Source organism: Caloenas nicobarica, chromosome Z (assembly GCF_036013445.1).
Source record: "Caloenas nicobarica isolate bCalNic1 chromosome Z, bCalNic1.hap1, whole genome shotgun sequence".
Taxonomy (NCBI): domain Eukaryota; kingdom Metazoa; phylum Chordata; class Aves; order Columbiformes; family Columbidae; genus Caloenas; species Caloenas nicobarica.
Window position 1 is genome coordinate 41877517 of NC_088284.1, and position 9370 is coordinate 41886886.

A 9370-nucleotide genomic window follows, 5' to 3' on the forward strand; every position below is an offset into this window, starting at 1 on the left:
ACAACGCTGTACGAAAAGCAGTAAATTACCTTGTGGTGACTGCCTGACCAGCTCTCCACTCTGCCTGTCTTTTACTCACACAGAAAAAAAAAACCAAACTCAGTGCTAAAAGTAGTCTTATGATCAGACCATGAGTGCGAGCAGAAAGCAAACCAATGTTAATGCTCATAACTAGAATATATGATAGATATAACTTTTATTTACTAGCTCTAAGAAGGTCCCTTTTATCATTAACTCAAATGATTCTTTACAGACTATTAGAAAAGTATATACGGAAACAAGAAGTTTAAGAAACTTTATGAAAAAATTAAGCCTTAGCAATGATTGGGGTTTCCCACAGACGCTTATTTGCCTGTGTAGTTCCCATTTCATCATTCTTATATGATGTCCCCAGTCTCCCAGGGACACATTTACTGCTAGCTGAATTTCCTGAATATTCATCCAGCTGAGAAATGTGATGGCACAATGTCAGATCAATACATGAGTTACTTTGAAAATCTTGTTTATGGACAAAGAGGAAACACACGTTACATATAAACCCATGAATTTATTATTACTATCACCAACATCTGGACAACGTAATTCAGGAATTGTTATTAGTCTAGGTCTAACTACTACAGAAAAAGAATAATAATAATATTACAGTAAGAATACACAGAAAAGAAGTATCAATAACAGTAACAATACCATTTAAATTTTAATACACACACTTTCTGGTTTGTTTTTTTTTTTAGTAGGTTTTTGGTTTGGTTTGGTTTGGTTTGGTTTGGTTTGGTTTTCTGGTGCTGTGCTCATCCTTTCTCAGCTCCTTTCAGTCCTAATGTGAGTGGTTAATTCTCGTGGTTAATGGTGAGTTATGAAGAGTTGTCAGCATCCAGTGTCCTTTGCCAGGAGGAATGTGATGTTCACGTTGGTTATTTCTTTCCCACTCTAGGATCCACCTGGGGTCATTTCTATGTTTCCTACCACATCTTTACAGCTTGCCTTTTCTTCAGTAGTCTGCAGCTCCATGTTACACCTAAATTTATCGTATAAATACTTTAGATTATTTTGTGCATATTGCACACCATTTCTTTGTTACCCACTGGTGAGCTGTTTGTTGCTGCGAGGTCTCCAGGGTGAATCCTGTGCTTCATCTCTCAAGCCACTGTTCTATGCCACAACCTGTGCCTCCCCTTTGCAAAGATTCTGCTGTTGTACCTGATCTCTGCTTCTCTGCATAATGTGTCAGACTTGTATCTCATGCTACACAGGATGACTGCTTGTTACTATCAATATAAAAAATGTTTCTATGCTATACAAAAATAATAGTTAGAACAAACTAGCCATAGACAGCCTGTCAGAGGAGTTGCTGTCACAGCTAAACCAGTCGAAACAGAGCTGCAGGCAGAATAAGAAAACTCAGATGGAGGAAGGCTGTGACGAGCCTCAGTCCTGAGGCTTGCAGAGTCAGTACAAAATACATGGCCTGTTATTAGCAACATCAATAGGGTTTTACAGGGCTCCATATTTACACATGACTGGGTATAAACATGGCCATGACTTTAACAGCAGCCTATGGAATCCCATCTTTAACATACCACTGACCTGAAATTTGTGGAGTGGTTTTTCTTCTTCCCTTTTTTTTTTTCTCCCAGAGGTTTCGTCTTAGAACTGGAAAAATAAGTCATCTGAATGCCTTCCAAAGCTGTATTTGTAGAAATTAGCATGGAGTTGGTAGAGGAAGGAAGTATAGCATTTAAAATTAGTGGTAAATTTCCAATAAATCTGTATTAGGAAAAATTTCTGGACCAAAGATGTTATGATGTTGATGATTACTTTTTACATTTAATACAACATTTCTCATGTTGCATTAATCTTTGGTTAAGAGAGCACAAAATAAATGTTCTTGACTTTGTAAAACATTTGTAAGCAAGAAATATGCCATTTTTGATTGAACAACTTTAAGATTACTATTGAAGCTAAAAGACAGGCTGAAGATAAAGGGATATAAAGTTAAAGAGAGAAAATGGAACTACAAATGAGCAGATATGGCATTTCTTAACTGGAGATGTCACAAATCCTAGGACCACATACTAGCTTTTAAAGCTGTTCCCACACACAAACTGCTGCTCAGGAAACATATTTATGTTCTTGCCCTTTTTTCTAAAACAATTGCCCAAAGTCCTCAAGCAATGGTCTGTCCTTGTGAGGTTACATGGGTGTAAACTAGATCTACTAAAGAGCACAGGATATTACTTGAGCATTACTATTGTGCAGAAGCTTCTGGAAGTTAGGAACTAATGTTTTAAAGCTTCTGATTACTGCTTTGGAACTTTGGAGTAACTTACATTGCACAACAGGACACTGTTTGGGTGTTCAGATGTATATACCCAATAATGCTTCAGCCAGAGAGGTAAATCAGAGAAGGTGTAGATGACTGTATCCCTGAAAGAAGGGCTTCAGGGCTCTGGCAGTCTGGGACAAGAGAAGCTCTACAAGTTTTCTCAGATACTAGCTTTAGTTTGCGAAGTACCACTATGATATTTATCATGTTGCCTGAGTAATGACAGAACATCCCTTCGAAGGTAATATTTAATGCTCAAAGTTAATAAAATCTTCACCAATCCCTTTGAATTTTCTGGATATTAGGCAAGGATTAGCTGGCCAACGATTTTCGATTTTCAGGCTCCTTTTATTCAACACAAAGTAAGCTTACACAAAAGATTTGTTCACTGAAAGAGTGACATATTAAGCCATCTATTTAGTTAGCAAATAAATATGAAATAAGAAATGATAGGAGACACATTGCTCTCTTAGTCATATGAAGTAAGAAACTAGTATAACATTTTTGGTATTCTCCAAATGTATGGTTCAGTCCCCTTTTTTGGGTACCACACAACAAATTCTCTCTTGTAGTTGTCAGAGAGTTAAACAGCAGACAAAAACAGGAAAGTTGTTCCTCACTTGCTGAGAATAAGTGTCCATAACAAAACCTGTTCATCTTCATTCAAGTGTAAAGCTGCAGTCACTTTTACCTAAATGCCTAGGCTTTTATATTTTATTTTCTTTTCTTTTCTTTTCTTCTCTTTTATTTTCTTTTCTTTTCTTTTCTTTTCTTTTCTTTCTTTCTTTCTTTCTTTCTTTCTTTCTTTCTTTCTTGTGTTATCATTTCACATGTATACTCACCTAGAACAGTGAATAGTCATGTTTATTTTCTCCAGAAAAATGTGTCAACATAGCAAGACTTCCATGAGGTTTAGAAGAATTCCATAAGCCTTAGTAAAGTCTATTCCACTTCACTTGTATAAAGTGAAAGTTTTTGCTAAACTAATATTAAGACAACTTTTGATGTTCAGGCAGACATGTTGAAGTTGTATACCCCAGATATTCAAAATAAAATGTTCTCAAACTGATGAGTCACAGAAGTCTGATATTCAAGATGAAATAGTTTCAAAGGCTGTGCCTTTCAGAATGTGATAGGTTAGGCACTTCTGGATAAAAAATATGCATTTTTCAAAATCTTTCATGCTGAACATCACAAAATAGAGGCCACCAGAATCTTTACTTGTTTAGAAAAATCATCACCATTACCTAAAAAAAAAAAATTACATTACACATTTTTAAATAGGACAATGCATGATGGCAGTTAATATTTTTTCCAAATGGCTTTGCTGCATTGTTGCATCTCGAGAGCTCTGTGAGAAACATAGACTGTTGTGGTCTTGCTCCTGTGATGTGCTGAGCATTGACATGATCTTCTGCAGTGGGTAAAAGCTTTCGGCACCAGGAGAATTAAACTTGTAAGGTGGAAAAGCTTCACAAAGAGAATGAACTGCAGTAATACGTAGGTAGCAAACGTGAGAAGGACTCAAGGAATTACTTCATTGAAGACTGCAGTCCACTTGCTGAGCGCACTGAATATAAATCGGCTTTGAGCCTAACCCTATTGTATTATATTAGCTTAAATCCATTGATACACTAATATCTTCTGCCTCTTCACAGAATTCATTAACTTATTTTCAAGATATGCTAACAGAACATATTCTATATTTTTATTGTCTGCAGGCTACTTCTGCTTAGCTCAAAATATGGGCAAAACAACCTTTCATATGATCATGTCCTCAGAAAATGTTTTACAGAAAAAAGCTGATGAAAATTTAGTTAAAAGGGACTGTAGATGACTAAAAGGATCTCAGAAAAGTCTGTATATTGATTTATTTCTATCTATGTCTGTAATCAGATGCAATTAACATCTGCTGAGTAGGATCCCATTACTGACAGGGAATTATTTTACCCTGTGAAAATGTAGATATATGTAGAGACATACAAGTATATTTTGTATTGCTTGTGTGCAAAAAATAAACTTCTATATGAAGGTAGTTGATATTTGGAAACCGTGTACTCAAGGGATGGTGGTATTATTCTTAATAATGATAAAGAAACAAGAATATTGTCACAGTGTAGGACCCAGAATGCAGCACCAAATCCCTTGGTTCTTCAGCAGTCAAACTACATTTAGCTGAAGGGATACCTTTTATAGTGAGAATGTGACATGATTGCAGGCAAAATCTTGAGCACCTATGTGTTCTGCAATTTATGTACTGAAATGCTTAAAAATTGTATGCTTCATCCTGAGACCATGATCCAAAGTATTAAAATTAACTACCTACCTCTGTATCATGCCAACAAGAGTACCTAAGATGCATCTGAGGGGCAAGCCACTTAGTTATTCTAGTAGTAACTCAGTAAGTAACTTGTAGTAACTCAAGTTACTGCACTGAATGAGGCTCTCTTTAAGACCTCATTTGCCCTAGTCCTTTACCCCTCTTCTTTCCCAGTGTTTGGATATGCTTCTCTGACCCAGGTCCTACTCCCCGCAGACAAAAATGGCCAACTAGATTTATTTAAGCTCTCGTTAGCATGTTTTTCCCAGGGTGTGCACAGCTGCAAAACAAAACATCTCCAGAGCTGTTTAAGCAGTATGTATTCTATTTGTTAAGCAGTATGAATCTGTACCTAGCAGGAAGATGCAAGTAGTTGTTTTTTGTCTGGACAGTGTTTTGATGTTTAGCTTTTGACAATTAAATTCAAGTCTACCTTCTGGAAGGTATGGAACAGAGACCTTATCAACAGAGATACATATCTGCTTGCTGATAGAGAAGTGCTCATGGTAGCAATATTTAGAGTAAAATACCTTCAGGCACTTGAATGTCACACTCTTCCTCCTGTTGTAGTACTTCATTCCTGTGGCAGTACAGCTACCCTACTTCAGGATTGTAAACATACATTCTGTCCATTTATGCATATTTTAGATAAATTCTATGTACTCTTTATTGTATATGCCTGGGGTTTTTTCAAATTTTACGACAGAACTGAATTTTAACACAAGCCGTGTAAAGAACTAATATGTTATAAATGTTTCAAATCCAATGGAAATGGAGATCCTTACTGAAGTGCTACTTAAAATAAAGTCTTGTTTTAAAGAGCTCTACAATATCAGCTTCTCCAGCATACTTCTCATTAGTCTGAGTATTTAAATAAGAAAGTAACAAACCAGTACTTAACTGAATACGAAAAAGAGGGGTGTGTGGGGTGTGTTTGTGTGTCTTATTAAAAATACGATTGTAAACCTTCACTTTATATATGAGTAAAGGGAGATGGAGTGGGAAAGATGTACACATTTGATTGTTTTTCAAGAAACAATGGAAACCCACAAGCAAAAGGTAAAAATATAGGCCTTACATGTTGCATATATTTTTTAATGTTTATCATTGCGGAAATTGTAACTTCTTTTATTCTGAAGGTCTTAACAAAAGAAAATAAGCTTTGTCCTTGAAAAGCAGATAACATTCATATTGTCATTCTTCTAATTCATTATCTTATACCACTAGGAGAATGTGATCATAATTGGTCTGCATACGCTTTTTTTCCCCAAAAAATATTCAGCTATTTCATACCGTTTTTCTGTAAATGTGTTTTGTCACTTTTTCTATAAAATATGCACTAAATGTTTCTGCAAATTGTCAGAAGGCAATAGCTTTAAAATATTTATAATTTAGTGGGATGGCTGCAGCTCTGGCATCTTTAGTTTGCTTGATAAAAGAAATTAACTGCAAAGCTGGATTTGTGAATCTCTTGTGTTTTCTGATCCATGGAGCAGCCTATCAGTGATGTTAGTCCTTGAGCTCAGTTGAGCTGAATTGAAGTGGCTTTGGGAGACCTGTCAGTCACTGAACCGTTAAAAGAAGTCCTGTGATCTGTGGTCACTCTGTCTGCAGGAAACTGCCTGGGAACCACTGTGGAAAACCCAGCACTTCCATTTTTTGTCTGATATCAGCCAAATATAATAGAGAACTATAACTAAACCTTTTGTACAGGTAGTTCCATGCAGAGACCTAGGCGAATCCTAGCAAAATCCTCAATCCCTCTAAGCTCAGTGTGAATTATTTTGGCCATGGATGTATTTATAGGGACAGGGCTTGGCACTGAAAAGTGCCTGGATGAGGACCGCAGGACTAAACACTGGTGGCATTAAATAATGTCAGGTTAACATCGTGCTTGGCAGATGAGTGTGTAACAGGATTATACACCACAGGCATTAATGTGGTTTTTAAAATAATCATATTTCCTAGTAAGAATCAGAGGAATGCGTCAATGACTTCACATTTCTTAATACCTGAATGAAAATATTTAATCCTTAGAAATGTTTTTCAAGAACCTACAATCATTCTGATTGGAAATTTGGTTGAAATAATACACAGAAAAAAGATGAAAGGTTAATCCCATGTGGGGCTTTAAGTTGTTCTGGTCAACATGATGCAAGATCCAAATGATAGGAAGCTGTTACAGCCCTTGTTATACCACCACACCATTTTCCTTTCTCCTGCCAGTAAGCTGGAGTAAGTTAAACCAATGCTGAGCTCATAAGCTACAGCCAGCAAACTGGGCTTTACTGCTTGAGCATCAAAGGTCTCTTGCATCCTGGCCGCTTCAGAGGCTATTGCGATGGATCAACATGAAGAGCAGTGGCACAGGCTATTTGGGAAAACTTCTTCCCAGAATAGCCTGTGCACCAGCTTACAGAGGTGAGGGAAGGCGATCATGACTATTGGCACAGAAACTGTCCCATTTTCATTATTTACTGACCATGTTCTGACATGGGAATGGATGAAAGCAGCATATGATTCCTTTCTCATTTTTAGGGTGTTTTGCATGTCATTTTGCTTTGCAGCTTTGTAAATGTTGTAAGATGAGATCAGAGAAATCCTTTAGAAAAGACTATACAAATCACATTAATGAAAATTATTTAATGGGCATTTAATTTAGGGTCACTTGCTCACAACTAGTTACAGCTCAACAGGAAGTGCTCAATAACCCTTCATATCTCTGTTGCTCACCTCCAGGTTGTCTGATTATTCTAGCAAAGGCTTTTAATTCTGTGTTGATTACATTTTTTGGTCTTCCATTCAAATTATTGCACATCGTATGCTGCAAGGCAACATCAGGAATAAATTTGTTCTTCTTGGAGTGTGTAGTTAGCATCCCAGAAAAACAGCTGTGATTAGCCAAATCAATGTCTTTCAAAGACAGCATCCACAGCCCAGCTGAAGTGCTGCAGCTGATGTCACCCTAGTAAAACACTGTCTTCATTTTAATCAGTTGCTAGAAGAGATCATTTTTAGTGCACACAGTGCGTATAATGAACTGCCTCTTGCAGACTGCATGTTTGGGAGGAGATGCAAATGGTGGGCTGGGAGTTTGTGGGGATATTTTTTTTTTTCTTACTTGCTTGTTCCTTACTTCTGTACTCCAGTTCAAATTATAATAAAACTGCTGGTTCTTCTCATCCCAGCTTAATACTGAATGACCCTTAGATACATTTGTTTTACAGAAATACTGCTTTTGTGCTGCCTGAAGGAGCAGAACACAAATAGCCACTGTTTCATAGCAAAATATGTGCCAGAGAGATTAAGCTTTATATCTGTTGCACCTGGACTCACTGACCTGCTTACTGTTAAAAATATGGTTTTGGAAGTAATCTGATAACACAGCTTTGCAATACTCTAGTCTAAATCTACTAGTGTCTGACAGGGCAGATCAGTTCCCTTGACAGGACCTTGCAGTTGATATAAGGGTTACAGCTGGTTGGCATTGATGGGAAAAAGGGGAAAAGTTTTAGTTTTGAGAGAGTTTTTTTAAAATGAAGGTCAAATTCAAATTAGCCAAACAGGAAAAATTATGGCAGGGAAGCTTAATTTTTGTCAGAAGTTATGTTTACTTTTAATTAGATGTCAGAAATCATTCAGTCATACCAAGATAAAATGAAAATTATGTCTCTTGCCCTTCTCTCTTCTTCACACACACTTTCTCTCTACCCACCGCCATTCTCCCTTTTCTCTCCCTGTCTCTCCCTCTTTCTTTCCCCCTTGTCTTTCATGCTGCTTCTCTCACTCTATTTCTTGCTCCAGTCCTCTCTCACACACCCTCTGTTTGTGACCCACTTCCTTCTTTCTCTCTCTCTCTCTGCCTCGAAAATAGATTTTCACTGGACGCTTTTCTTCCCACAATTCCAATTTCTTTCTCACAGGGATCAGTATGTCTTCCTTCCCGCCACACTCCAAACTTGGAAGAAAGCTTATATTTTTAAATCCCTCCTGTCTCCCAGCCCCTCAAAAACCTGATGTATGGATTTTGTTAGAAAAATCATAACCATAGTGAACATACAGACTTAACCAAGGTAAAACAAGCAAAACAAAAATCCCGGAATATTGAAAAGGAAGGCATTGCAATTTTTTAAAGTATGACATGCCAGTCTCTGATTTTCTGCTTCACTATTCATTGGTTTTTACTTGCTTCCAACGAGTTTGTATTTGCAGACAAGTAGGCTGCTTTGCAGCTGAGTGTCTAGCTGAGGCTGTGCTATATGAATAGCAGCTAATTTGGATGTTCAGTTCTTGACATCTGATGATTTGATTTTTGCTTCTTGAAGTTTAGTCAAGTTTAGTCAATTAGTGTAGAAAACCCCCTCTTGGATCTTCTTGATGTGACTCATGACATTGTTTAAATCTGATTTGATAAGAAACTTTTAAACATATATACATGAGATTTAAGAATAAAATACTACCATTTACTTACAATGTATGTAAAAGTCTGTTTTTAAAATAACACTTGCATTTCTTATGTCTTTAGGTCAATCTGTTGTCAATGGATGATATTTTAAATACCCCATGCAAAAGCAATGAAATGGAAAACTCACCTAATAAATGTGCTTTTTTACCTTTAGTTTAAGGTAAATGGTAAACAGTTTGGACTTAGCCTGCCTTTTTGTTACAGTAAATTAATCTCTTTCTGTGGGATAATTGCAAACAAGACTGTATTTAAATGATAG